At 37.6% G+C, this 15,405-nt stretch overlaps 1 protein-coding gene across 7 annotated transcripts in view; it reads left to right on the forward strand.

Moving 5' to 3' along the window:
- Acsl (Acyl-CoA synthetase long-chain) overlaps positions 1–15,405 on the forward strand; it is a 273,218-nt gene that overhangs the window by 216,807 nt on the left and 41,006 nt on the right. The window lies entirely within an intron of this gene.

Raw genomic sequence — 15,405 nt, forward strand, 5'->3', positions numbered from 1 at the left:
ACAGTAAAAGATCTGGCTTCTCTCTTGCCATACCCATAAACCACAGTTGTGTATAAAACTGCTGTCATCTCTGGGTCCAGGTCATGAAATTCTCTACCTACAAAAGCATTAGGGGCATTCACTCGTATTGTTTTGTAGCTTGCCATGAGCTCTTGTCGAGTAGATCCAACAGACTTGCACTACTACTACTACGTCAATACACATGCTAATGAAGGAATGAATGAAATGAACAAAAATTTGATGAATAAATGGGTAAGTGTAGTTACTTCATTTAAGTGTCTGGCTCCATGGCCAAATGGTTGGCATGATGGCCTTTGGTCACAGGGGTTCCGGGTTCCATTCCTGGCAGTGTCGTGAATTTTAACAATCGCTGGTTAATTCCGCTGGCACGGAAGCTGGGTCATAGTTCCACAAGGTATAAATTTTGAGATTTCCATATTGACACCTAATCAACCTAATGAACAAAACATGGAGAAATTAGTTGTACAGTGTTTCAAAAGTGAAAATATAACAATGTTGAACTGAATTTTGATTGTGCATATTTTCCAGTTCATTGTGCATGTTCAGTCATTTGATAGGGCATGAATGCATGCATATTTTGAGATTTGATAGTGCATGGAAATCTGCACTCTATTCATCAGTTAGGAAATATTTCAAGACTGCTTGCAGTTTTATCATACACAAGTTCCCTCTGGAAAGTGAAATGTTGGCAAAGGTTAAGTTGCACAAATTTATTTTATTTCCCAGCCATCATTTTCTGCATTGAAATACTTCACGAAGTACCCAGCTTTACTGATTAAGTTAGAGCATGCCATGAATGAACTGCAATCCCATTTCTATGAATTTTATATAGATGATCTGCCTGTGGAAATCCTGAAAGAAACAAGACTGGACTTCCTGTGGTCATCATTTGAAAAGTTAAGGGATGGCAACGGCATCTTAAGATGACCAATTAGCTCATGTTATGCTGAGTGTTCTCACAGTTCCACACAAGTACTCAAAGAGAGCGATTATTCAGTCAGGTGACTAAAACAGCTAATTTTAGATCCTCGATAGGTGATAAAAATTTACAAGAACCCTTTATTTTAAAATCAAGATTTCAAAGCAGTCATTTTGAACAAATACTTACCAGTGGTTTTGCTGGGCTTAGTGGCTCAAGCAGTTGAGGTGCTGGCCTTCTGACCCCAACTTGGCAGATTCGATCCTGGCTCAGACCGGTGGTATTTGAAGATGCTCATATGTCTGCCTCATGTCTGTAGATTTACTGGAATGTTAAAGAACTCCTGCAGAACTAAATTACAGTACCTCGGTATCTCCAAAAACCATAAAAGTACTTTGTGGAACATAAAGCCTATAACATAACCAGTGGTTTTCAAAAAAATGCAAAATCTGCCACAACTACTTCTCTCAAGCAGTAGAAATGTGCTGTGAAGCAGTTGCAGTCATGAGTTGGAATATTCAATTTAACCAGTTAAACTGGTCTACCATGTGTTGCATTCCACCAGTTTTCCTTTTAAATATATTTATACATACATACATACATACATTATCATTATAGACAGTTATGCCTTTCAGCGTTCAGTCTGCAAGCCTGTGAATTTACTAAAAGTCGCCACAATCCTATTAGCAACTAGTGCTGTGGCCTCATTTAGTTCTATACCTCTTAACTTTAAATTGTTAGAAACTAAGTTTAACCATCGTCTTGGTCTCCCTCTACTTCTCTTACCCTCCATAAGAGTTCATTATTTTCCTAGGTAACCTATCCTCTGATTTAATTTCTAACTTAGCCTTTATCTTCTCAGAGTACCCTCCTGCCATTGTTACCACCTGTTTGTACCAGCAATCATTCACGCTACTTTCATGTCTGTTACTTCTTGCTTATGAATAAGATAATCCTGATTCCACCCTGCTTTTGCTCCTGTAAAGCAAAGTTGGTCTGTAAACAGACCTATGTAAAGATAGTTTCGTCTGGGAACTGACTTTCTTCTTACAGAATACTGTTGATCGCAACTGCGAGCTCGCTGAATTGGCTTTACACCACCTTGATTCAATCTCGCTTACTATATTACCATCCTGGAGGAACACACAACCTAAATATTTGAAACTATCTACCTGTTCCAGCTTTGTATCACCAATATGATACTTGATTCTGTTGAATTTCTTCCCTACTAACATCAGTTTAGTCTAATTTTCATACTATACTCATTGCACCATTTTCAAGTTCTAAGATACTAGACTGCAGGCTTTCAACACAATCTACCATGAAGACAAAGTCGTCAGCATAGGCCATGCTTCCTACGTTTCCACGTAACTGAATCCCTCCCTGCCACTTAATACCTTTCAGCAAAGGTGAAAGATTACAGCCTTGTCTAAGTCCTATAAGTACCCTGAACCAAGAACTCATTCTACTATAAATTCTCACTGCAGCCCAATTGTCACCAGAAATGCCTTTGAATGATTGATTGATTTTAATAATGTACCTTTAATTCCATAGTCCCCCAGTATGGCGAACATCTTTTCCCTCAGTACCCTGTCATATGCTTTCTCTAGATCTACAAAACAAACACAGCTGACTATTCCTCTCATAGCATTTTTCAGTTACCTGGCACATAATGAAAATCTGATCCTGACAGCCCCTCTGTGGTCTGAAACCACACTGGTTTCCATCCAACTTCTCAACCACTGATCGCACCCTCCCTTCCCAGATGCCAGTGAATACTTTGCCTGGTATACTAATAAATGAGGTAACTAGATAGTTGTTGCAATCCTTCCTGTCTCCTTCCTTATAGATATGTGCAATTACTGCTTTTGTCCAATCTGAAGGTACCTTACCAACACTCCATGCTAATCTTACTACTCTATGAAGCCATTTCATCCCTGCCTTCCCACTATACTTCACCATTTCAGGTCTAATTTAATCTATTCCTGCTGCTTTATGACAAATGTAGTTTATTTACCATCCTTTCCACTTTCTCAATTGTAATTTCACCATTATTTTTCTCCTCCCCATGAGCTTGGCTGTTCGCAACACCACCAGGAAGTTTTCCTTTTACGTTGAGATGATCAAAATATTCCATCTACCTCTCCAGTGATTCCGTGGGATCTATTAAGAGTTCACCTGAATTACCCAAAAAACTTAATTTCCTTTTCCCTTCCTTTCTAAAGATTCTTTACAACTGTCCTGAAAAGTTTCCCTGCTCCTTGACCTAGCCTTTCCAGGTTATTACCAAAATCTTTCCATGACTTCTTTTTGGATTCAACAACAATTTGTTTTGCTTTTTCTTTCATCTACGTAAAATTCCCTGTCTGCATTGACCCTTGTTTGGAGCCATTTCTGATAAGCCTTCTTTTTTAAGTTTACAAGCTGCTCTTGTTTGCTTTTTCCCATCTTTACACACAGTTGTTTCTAGGCATTCCCTTGCTGTTTCTACTACAGCATATTTATAAACATCATAATTAACTAAAATGGGCATACGATATACATAGAACTATTCTTTCATGATAATCTGGATGACTGTAAGAACTGAGCACTGTCTGTTTTTTTGCCTAGTTTACTTTACGGTGGTCAGCAGTTCAGACCCTTTTTGAATTGTAATGAAAAGTATTGGTATAAATATTATTGTTTTACTTTGTTTTAAATGTAAAAGAACTATTTTTACTAGTTTTTTTGGATATTTCAGTATCCATATTTTTTCAAATTTTTTCAATGCAAGTTTCTTTGAAATAAAGCAAAAGTATGTGATTAGCAGTTACAAATAAATTATTAAAGCATAAGGTTATGCACCACTACACACAGGACGGAAGGGGCACCAGGTCTGCAAGACTATATCATAACGAACTTCGAATTCAGGAAATCTGTTAAGATTATGTGGATATTCCGGGTGACCACTATCTGATCTGTAGTGAACGAAGTATCTGTAGGCCTAGGATAGAGAAAGTGATACCTGTCTGCAGACGAATAAGTATAGATAATCTCCACAACAAGGAAATTATAAGTATATAGAAAACATGTGGGGTTGGAAGAAGGATGAGGGTGCAGAAAAACTTGAGTTTCTAATTTTAAAAATGAAAAAACTTTATCAAATTTTAAAAACCCCAAGTGTGTTATTTTAGTAACTTGCCTGGTCCATGTACATTATATTGGGTTTTTATACATGTAATACATAAAAAGCTCACTAATGTTGCAAAAACCTAAGCAAAAAGAAGGAATGTCTTGTCATTTATAGTGAAGCCTATTAAGATACGCTGGCTAGTTCAAATCTATTAAGAACTTGACTTATATACATTGGCCTATTGCAAGTGATGAAATTCACTTTCGAGGTTCTGTATTGACGAAGATAACAAAAGAATAATGCAGTGTCCACCTATTCAATACATTCGGCCACGGTCGCTTCCTTCTTACTCCTAGCCCTTTCCTATCCCATCGTTGCTATAAGACCTATCTGTGTCGGTGCGACAAAAGCAGTTCGTAAATAAAAATAAGAAATAAACCCACTGAACATTTCTTCAAGTGATGAACATAATCAAACTTTGCTTTTGAGTAGGTCAATTATATACTGGTTCAGGAAGGTAAAAGCAGCCTTTTGATAAGATATTTTTCTTGTGAGTTTGGTAACTCTTTCTTCCCCCATGCTATTGTAGGTTCATCGATGCAAGATCATTTAGAGGATGGTGATTGGCAATCTTGTGTTTCTGCACTGGTTGTTTTGAAGGGGGTCGTTTTTAAGTACAGAGGGGAAAGGAAGGTGGTCCACGATCTGAATCATCCTTGATTTTCACTAGAAATGACTTCAAATTTTGTTGGTTTAGATCTGGAATTTTGAAAGAATTTATTCCGCTGGGAAGAACGTTAAAACAATTTTTTAAAACTAAAGCAAGTTCTTGTCACATTCCTAATCAGAACGTCCTCTAATAGGAAATATAATTTTTGTTTCTAATCTGTATAGTGTACAATGTAGTGGAGCATTCTAAACATAGCCTAGTTTTTGTTGTGTTGTCACCGGTCGAGTTGGTCCTGCGGTTAGGGGCTCGCAGCTGTGAGCTCGTATCCGGGAGATAGTGGGTTTGAATCCCACTGTTGGCAGCCCTGAAGATGATTTTCCATGGTTTTCCATTTTCACACCAGGCAAATGCTGGGGCTGTACCTTAAGGCCATGGCTGCTTCCTTCCCATTCCTAGGCCTTTCCTGTCCCATCATCGCCATAAGACCTATCTGTGTCGGTATGACGTAAAGCAAATGGCAAATAAGTTTTTGTTCTGACCACTATACAAGTCACGTCTCAAATTTAAGTTCTTGTACTTCAGTCGAGATGGTTAAAAATGAAATTACAGAGCATGGAACAAACCTAATGTCCTCATCTTGCTGCAGATTTGAGCACAAGTGTAGAAAATGGCTTCAGAGTTTGATAGTTCATCTACATTAAACTTGTAGAAGACTGCCTTGGATAGTAAACACTGTTTGTGCTTCGGGTGAGGAAAGTTGTTTTAAAAGTCCACAGTGGTTGCTTCTTTGGTCGTGGTTTTTTTTGTTTTTTTCCCGTCAAGCTTAGCTTTTTTCTTAAGTTTGTAAAAAGAATCTGCTGTCCATAAGTGTAATTCTTTTTGTTGGAATATCTTCGGTTCAGAATTAAGTTTTGAAGCATTTTGAGTAATAGTAGGTAGGCTTATCTTAAATTTAAGTTACATAATCATAATAATCATAAAGAAACTTGTTAGGTCTGGTATTGTGCTCTCCTTGCATTTCCAGTGGTGGTAAGCTTGAATTTTACTTTTTTTTTTAAATTTTGCAGTTTTAGCAGTAATGCCATTAAGTGTCAATCATTTGTAGCATACAGGGATTTCACTAACCTGTTCATTCCTTATTACTCTAACCTTCTAATATGAAAATGTGCTTCAGATTCTAGGTTTCTTGACTGATAATGGGTGACAGGAGAGCACAGTATTTATCTGCTAAGGTGCAGAGACTATTTTTCATGTGATTTGATTTGGTTATACTTTGGAATATACTTTTTCACTTGTGTTCTTAAAATTATAGTTTCAAGCACTTAGTCTAGTCCTGTTTCATGGCTGCTTAATCTCAACATTTTCATTATGTCCTGGATGTGGCCAAAGAATATTTTTGTCTTCAAACTCTTTTCAAAGGTTGTAACCTTTTCATTAGCACACATTTTAATTAATCCGTTACAAATTTTTAAGAATGTTCAAAACCAAGAAGCCACCACTGGGTTAACACTGTACAGTGCATTACACAACAGTAAACGATCAACAGCTGGCTGAACTGTGCTTTTAGCACAACAAATGTCAAGTTGCCTTTTATCTTAAGGCATAAGGCTCATCTCTAAAGATAATATGCAACTTAATATTTTAGGAATGTTTAGACCTAGAAAGGGTGATGCAGACACTGATTCAAAATTTGATTAATCAGCTATGTGGGAAGCGATACGGAATGGAACGTGATTGTAGCAGGTAATCTCACTTTACCAAAATTGGGAAGGTAATGTGAATAACGTCAAATGACCAACAAATAAATAGGTTCGTCTGGGAAAGACAACTGAATCAGAAAGTGATGGAACCAACTGGAGGGAAGGACATTCTGGATATGATGCTGGTAAAACCAGATGAGCTCTGTAGAGAAAATGAAGTAATACTGTAGATGGTATTAGTGATCACAAAGCTGTTTTTGTCGTAAAAAATGTGATGGAAGGGAAGGTCTTAAACTAGGACTATTAAGCAGTACCATATGGCTGATAAGACAGGCATGAGGGAGTTTAAAAAATCTAATTGGGATGAGTGGAAAACAGTAAATAAAAATGTAAACTGACTGTGGGATGGGCTTAAAGCAATTGTTTAGGAATGTGCAAACAGTATGTAGCTTTGAAAGTGGTAAGGAATGGTAAAGACCCACTATATTATAACAGAAGTAAAGCGACTAAGAAGGAAGTGCAGGTTGGAAAGAAATGGTCGGAAATGGTTATGGAAGCAAGAAGAAATTCAAGGAACTTGCTAGGAAATTGAATCTAGTGAAGAAGTCAGGTAAGATATCCTTGATTTGGGAGGTCAAATGGACGGTCACGATTGACCTATCCAAGGCATTAGACAGCGTAGATCATGTGAGACTACTGGCTAAAATGAGTACAATTGGACTAGACAAAAGTTTGACTGAAATGGTGGCTATATTTCTAGATAATAGAACTCAGAATTGAGTTAGGTGAAACATCCGATCCTGTAACCGTTAATAGGGGAATTTATCAAGGCAGTGTTATTGGACCTTTGTTTTCTTATTTGTATATAAATCATTTATTTTTATATGAATGATGAGTAAATAACTGAAATCAGAGGTAAGGCTTTTTGCAGATGGTTATACTGTATAGAGTAAGAAATAAGTTAAAAGATTATGAGCAACTGCAAAAAGACCTGGGCAATGTTGAGATGGACAGCAGGCAATGGTATGTTGATAAAATGGGTTAAGTCAGGTTTAGAGTTTGACATATAGGAAAAGTTCTCTCAGTATTAATTACTGTGTTGATGAGGTGAAAGTTCCTACAGGGATCACTGTAAGTACTAGGTGCTAATATAAGGAAAGATCTTCATTGGGGTAATCACATAAATGGGATTGTAAATAGAGTGCAGATCTCTGTGCATTGTTATGAGGGTATTTAGGGGTTGTAGGAAGGACTTAAAGGAGAGGGCATATAAGTCTCTGGTAAGACCCCAACTAGAGGATAGCTCCAGTGTATGGAAATCTCGCCACAATTACGTGATTCAAGAACTGGAAAAACCCAAAGAAAAGCAGCTCTATTTATTCTGTGATTTCTGATAAGAGTAGAGTTACGAAAATGTTCCAAAGTTTGGGCTAGAAAGACATGGGAGAAAGACGAATTGCGTGACTGAGTGGTATGTTCAGAGCTGACAGTGGAGAGATGGGGTGGCATGACATTAGTAGACGAATAAGTTTGTGGGTGTTTTTAAAAAGTAGGAAAGATCACAATATGAAGATAGTTGGAATTCAAGAGGACGGATTGAGGCAAATATTTATCAGAAGTGGGGCTAGGGATTGGAATAGTTTACCAAGGGAAATGTTCAATAAATTTTGTAATTCTTTGCAGTTATTCAAGAAAAGAGTAGGTAAACAGTTGTAAATGCAGATCAGTGTAGATTGATTGATCGATCTAAGTGGACCCTCATCCTTGTAGCTCACATACTCGCATAATCTTTTCTGCATCCGTCCTTGTTTAGAGCCGTTTCTGATATGCCTTTCTTTTAAGTTTGAGTTGGATCATTGATCATTGTTTTTCTCCCCCATCTTTACACACAGTTATGTCTTAAGCATTCCCTTGCCGTTTCTATTACAGCATCTTTGCCACCCATTCTTTTTTCTATATCCTAAACTTCTAATATCTGAAGAGTACAGTGGAAAAGGAGACGAGTGCCCACTTTTTATCAGAACTGAGCTGGCAATGAATTTGTATAGTTCAACCCCAACGGCATATTGTAGATTACTCCAAAGATGCAAAAAGTATGAATGTGCAGTGATTTAAGGCTAAGAAATCAAGTGGCTCACGCAAAAGAGATTAATCGTTCAATCTGTAACGTTATTATGGTATGCTTGGGTATGGGTATGGGATGATGTCGTATTTTGGGTAAGTATGTACACACAGAATAATCTTGCAATACACCAGAGTGGAAATGGTAAGTCGATATACCAACAAAACACACGATCATAGAAGAATATAAGTCATGAACTTGGACACTAGTCCGACTAACGCAGTAACATAAACAAACAGCAGTCTATGCAAGTATGGCATGCCACGAAAAAGATTTACAGCTCTCCAGAAAAATCCATACGTATAGAAGTACTCAGATTCCAGTTTCAAAGTGAAGGGTTTTAGCAGAGCGCATAGGGAAGCATTTTACTGTGTCCATTTTTTCAGAGGGACCCGAGGTAAGTACAGATAATTAAAGGACATGGAAATGCGTGTGATAAAAATCAGGGAAAAAGAAGGAACAGTTTTTTCATAATAATAAATTACCACAAACACCAAGAAGGATTTTTACAAGCCAAAGAAAGTGAAACAGATAATTAAAAAAACCAACAATATTTCAAAGATTAGATACTTCTAATTTTCAAAAAATAAATGGGACAACCATTTAACAACACTATTTGCTATTTAAAAAACAGCTAGACTCGAAACAAGATGAATTTTACAAGTTTTCATTGGGAGTATCCTACAAAACGGTAAACAGATATTACCCATTAATACAAAAATTATAAGAGAATTTAAAAAGGCATTTGGCCACTGTACAATCGCAAAAGTAGAAGAAAAGAAAAAACCCGGGACAGGAACGTGGGGAAAAGGGAAGGACGTGCAAAAGAACAGTACCTTAGGCTGGCAACAGGAAATAGGAAAGATGGAACCTACAAGCATTAATAGAATTGAAAATTTCGAACAGAAGGTAGGCGTTAATATGAATACAATTAGTCCTGTTCTTGCGTTTGTTCACCAAGTCTTTTTAGAATCCAATGGTTCATATCACAGTAATTATTCACGTAATAGAAAGCCAAATTTTGAAAAAAGGATCGTAATGCAGTTCCAAGAAAAACACCACTGTCAATAGCTCAGACTAGCAATATTTTTAGCGTGAACAGTCATTAGCAGCCGTTTCGGCATGATGAAATAAAGAAGTGCAACTTTAAAAATAAATTCAAGTATGGCAAGGGAATATAAATTTAAAGTTCGCTCACCCGTCCAGCAGTCCTTGAGCTTCAATCATGAACAATAAACACCATTTAAAAAGAAACATTGCACACGGACCAGCCGCTAGCGTAAATAAAAGAAAATCCTCCCTCCACACAAGTCGTGTTCTTCATCCAACTCGCCGATCGAGCCCAGAGCAGGCCTTATTTATATTACGATGGAAACGTCCAGAAAAGACGAGAGCAGAAGGTACACATTGCACAGCGAGGCGGTAGGGGAGGAAAGGAGGGAGGGCAACAGCAGGAACAGTACGAACTGGGCGGGCGAAGAGAGCACACACACACAGAGGTTAGTAGCAGCATGTCGAGCGTAGCAGACGTAGAATCACGTAGAATAGTAGAAAAATTTGGAGCACGTTATAAATCCAAGAAGTCATGGGAAAAACTGGGTAATAACCTGAAAGGCTTGGTCAAGTGCCAGGGAAAACCTTTCTGGACAGTAATAAAGAATCTTAGAAAGGGAGGGGGAAAAAGAAATGAACTAGATCCCAGGGAATATCTGGATGAGCAGAAGGAAAATTTTCAAAATCTGAACTTAAAAGGAAATCTTTCTGTTGATAAAAACAGAGCTCTTGAAAAGGACAATGGTGTCAGTGAAATTAAGGTTGCAGTGTTGGAGAATATGGTAAATAAACTGTTTTCATTAAACAAGAAGAGTAGGTGAAATTAGACGACCTGAAATGGTGAAATATAATGCCTTCAGTTAGTAACAAGGTCAACATGGAATGTTAGTAAGGTAACCTCTGATTGGACAAAAGCAGTGATTGCCCCTATCTATAAGCAAGGAAACGGGGAGGATTGCTCTAGCTATAGAGGTATTTTATTGATCAATATACCATCAAGGTGTTCACTGGCATTTTGGAAGGGACAGTGCGATCAATGGTAGAGAGTACATTTGATGAAAACCAGCGTTTGGTTTCAGACAGCAGAGGGCTGTCAGGATCATATTTTCAATATGCACCAAGTAATTGGAAAATACTTTGAGAAGAATAGACAGTTACGTTAAAATATCGTAGCTCTAGAGAAGATATGACTGTACCAAGGAAAAAGATGTTAACGATAGATTGCTGAAAGCAGGTGAGATAGCAGCCCCGATCTGCAAAGTGAAGAATAATGGCAGAGAGGATTATCCGTGCAAACCACAAGATTTCTAGTTATCTGCAGACCTTTGGGCTGAGCAGCGGTCACTTGGTAGGCCATGGCCATTTGGGATTGTGGTTGTTGTGCCATGGGATTTGGTTTTTGGATTAAAAGCAATTCGGGCATTTGTTTACATTAAGGTTGCTGTGGAGAAATGCGATTGTTAGAATGAGTTTTTGGTGTAAGGTACTTACAGCGGTTGGAAAGGGCTTGAGAACTTCACCTTTGTAGTGCATAGTTCACACGGATCACTTACTGCAAGGTATAAAGTGGCAAGAATTAATTTGGTAGAAATGCAGTAAGCAGTTAAGTATATGCCAACGACTTGGTTTCAATGGCAGACTGTGTTATAATCCTGCAATCTAGTGTCTTGGTACTTCAATAGGTGCAGTAAGTACAATATGAAAATGAGCATTTCCAAGACTAAAATGATATCTGTAAGGAAGAAACCTAAGAGAATTGAATATTAGGTTAGGAATACAAAACTGGAACGAGTAGATCATTTAAAGTATTTAGGATGTGTTCTCCCAAGATGGTAGTACAGTGAGTTGGAATGAAGGTGTAGCAAAGACAATGCAGTGAGCTTGCAGTTGTGATCAACAGCATTCTGTGTAAAGAAAGAAAAAGAAAAGTCTGCTCCCGGACAAAACTGTTTTTTACACTGGTTCGTTTCCATACGGACTGCTGTGCAGGAGTGAAAGCAGGGTGGACTCAAGGTATCTTATTCATAAGTTAGAAGACATGAAAAGAGAGTGTGATCGCCGATACAAAGAGGTGGGAATGATGGAAGGAGGGTACTCTGAATGAGGAGATAAGGCTAAGTTAGGATTAAACTCTGTGAATGGAGCAGTATGCATAAACCAACTTTGGTGGTCGTGCAAGGTGAATGGAAGAGGAATAATGTACTCATCACGGAGGGTAAGAGAGGTAGGGAGACATACGGTTAGACTCTTATTTCTAATGATATAAAGATAAGAGGAATGGAATTAAGAGGCCACAGAAAATTGTTTCCAATACAGGATCAGGGAGGTGATCAGATTATTCATAGGTTTGCAGACTGAATTCTGAATGGCTTAAGTTTATAATGTGTTATGAAAGTAGGTACATAAGTTTCCTCATTTTTTAATGTTTGAATTAATTTTGAGTTTTTTTTTTTTTTCTGTAAGCACCATGCATAAATCCAAGCCTACATACTGCCCATAAGGTATTAGTTTTCAACAGTGTTACTCCAGATTTCTTTTGAATTGGACAATCTCTTGATTTTTAAAAACAAATTTTAGCTCAAGGTTAGAAATAATTACAAAATGCATGTTTTTTTTGTTACTGTCCATTTAAGAGTAACTTATTGCAAATAAAAAGGAATTTAAAAGTAATTAATAGTACTGTTTAGAGCATTTGTAGTTTTCGACCCCAGCATTTTGTCATTTAGACATAACTGCGCATTAAATATCACTTCCAAACACTGATATAACTTTATTGATAATTTCTCTACTACAACAGGATAATAAGTTACATGTTAGAATTTTTTTTCTAACTGGAATTAATTGCAAAACTGTTTTAGTAACCTGAAACAGGTGTTATACAGTACTCCAAAGCCTACATGCTTGGGACTAGTGATGGGCAATGCTCTTGATCGAGACTCTTGAGACTGACGTCACAGATCTCGAGACCGATCCTCCTGTAATGCAAGCTGTGTGACGTACCAGCAACTACGACTGGAAACTTCATAGTAGGCCCTATATCATTGGCAGTTATTGTGTGAAATAACGTTCTCATATGAAAACATGCGAGCCAATACATTTTGTCAAAATCCTGAAAAAGTACTGCATGTCAACATCTTAAACTGTTCATGACATATTTGGGGTGGATATCTTAGCTAACTAACCCTGCATAATTTGTGAATAACTGTAGATAGGATGTACACCTACTTGGATACCAGAGGCCTGCATTATTCGAACTTGAGACGGGGAAGATGTGCTTTGCTACATATGCAACCCCCATTACACATGAGTGGAACATGTAATCTAAAATGCCAGACTTTACTCTAATTCTTTCAGCAGGGGTGATGGACAACGCTCTCGAGGCAGATTCTCGTGTGCTGCGTTCTGTGCGACGCGACGTCCCAGTAACTAAGACTGTAAGCTTGATATTTATCAGGAGTTCTCATATGGAAACGTGTGTGACGATAAATTTTGTCAAAAGCCTAGGAAAGCGCTGCATGTTGAACTATGAGCTCCTTAATACCATTAACGAAAGTGAAGACAGAATGCCAGTATCTTAAACTGTTAGAGTTCTTTCATTTAAAGATAAAAACTTCATTGTTCCGTATTGAAATTATTGATGTTAAAAATTAAATAATTGAAAAGGAGGTTCAACCTATTCAATACTTAAAAGAAGGAAATGCAGTAATCACATTCCTATTTAAATGGGACCGGTTTCGACCCTAGTCCAGGTCATCATCAGGTGGACTTCTTAGCTGAATAACCAGTATAATTAGTTAATAACTGTTATTAGGATGTAAACCTACCTGGATGCCTCACAATCTTTGTCGGCAGGCTAGCTTCTTATGATTCAGACTGGGCCGGAGGTGTTCTGTGACCATTCCTCTTTATTTACATTATGTGTTTTCAAGTGTCAGATCATCCCGGAAGTATTTCTGTCAACGTATTTTACTTCTTTTGAATAAACAACACAGCGGGCTGTGCTATGTGGCAACTCTTCAATATAACCGACGACGACTTACGTTGCATTTCGGATATAGTCTTTAAGTTGTCGCGTACAACTAGAAACAATTACACGTTGCACTGTCATATACCGAAGTACCTAATTATTATTAACAAATACATCGCAAGTGGTTAATATCCCCGTGGCAATGGTCACTTACAGTAGTGTAATAATAACCAGCATACTCATGTGGGCAAGTTTTCCTTCGTAAACAGGATCATAAGGGATTAGAATAAATCACCTGCAGCAGCCTTTGATAGATTATCTTCTGGTATCAAATCGTTTAAGAGGATGATTAGTGCTAGTGTAAAGTGAAAAGTAAAAGCCGTAAAGAACAGACGCTGAAATTGGGATTTTCTGCTGGATTTAGAATGTTAAAACTAGTAGTATTTCTTCTAATATTTTTTCTCCATGGAATTACTTGTTGTACTCTTGTTGTAGTTGTTGGACAGTTATGTTTTAACTTTGTCACTTGTGTTAAGCTAGTAGCAAGTTCAACCGATAGTATTGTAAGCGGTAAGTTGTGTGTGAATTTGTGAATAATGATGCTGGATTTAGAATGTAGATTAGTAGTACTTCTTGTAATATTTCCATTCCATGGAATTGCTTGTGTACTGTTGTTGTTGTTGGGTAATAATGCCAACTTTACATATGACACGAATACTCTATAACATAAGGAATTATTTCCTTCGACATCAAAAAACACAAGCAGTGGTCATAATATCATATTGAATGTGGGGTCTGATAAGTATGTACACCTACCTGTCGAAAGAATTGGAGCTAATTCAAGCATTTTAGATTACACATTCGACTCGTGCGTAATGGTGGTCTCGTATGCAGCAGGGCGCATCTTGCCTTGTCTTGAGTTCGAACAATGTACGCCTCTAGCATCCAGGTACGTGTACCTACAGTAGCCGTCCGTTTCTATACTTAGCCTAGTCATTCGTGTACTTACCACTGCATACAATGCCAGAATGCGTATCCTTTATAATTGTTATACTGCGTCAATATACACCTCAGTAGAAATGAACGCCCTAGTCGCTTGTTGACACGAATTTACGAAATGGAGGAGGACTGGGATTGACTATTCGCGTACTTGGCACAAACAACATTCAGCTCTGACTGCCAGTAGGCCTACGATACGTTGCTCGCCAAACAATGCGGGGACAACGCTCTCGAGATCTCTTGAAATTTCTCACGAGAAATAGTGCCTGCGCTAGTCTCGAAATCTCGAGACCTAGTCTGACTGCCCATCACTACTTGGGACCATTTCTTGAAAATAATTATATCCATTCCGGAATGTCCCTTTTGTATTAGAGTGATCATTAATATGAAAAAATGGAATTATACGAGATAAATAAAATCAAAAGTACAATGGGCCTTTAGATCCATTGGTCATTGGTCTGAAATGGGTTAATTTGGATAGTTGGCAGGTATGAAATACGGTGGATAAGCACCTGTTATGACAATCTCTTGTAACTTACAGTATGTGGCTAGGATTGACAAAGAGAATAAGATCATTTGTAATACATTTTACTTCCTTCCAGATACTACCAAAGGAAAAAAATAGTTAAGTGCATTATATGGCTTAGTAGAAAAACTATGAAAGGTATATTTTGCTAATAAGATACTGAAGAATGTGAAGATTCTTGCATACAAAACATGTTAATTTTATTAATACATACAAGAGCAATCCTAGTGGTGAGACCTCCTGATACCAACAGATGAGGCAAGAGTTTTGCTTTAATATTTCTAGGCCCAAGTTAATAGTTCTCGGCACAATCTTA

This window comes from Anabrus simplex, chromosome 7 (assembly GCF_040414725.1).
Source record: "Anabrus simplex isolate iqAnaSimp1 chromosome 7, ASM4041472v1, whole genome shotgun sequence".
NCBI classification, from domain to species: domain Eukaryota; kingdom Metazoa; phylum Arthropoda; class Insecta; order Orthoptera; family Tettigoniidae; genus Anabrus; species Anabrus simplex.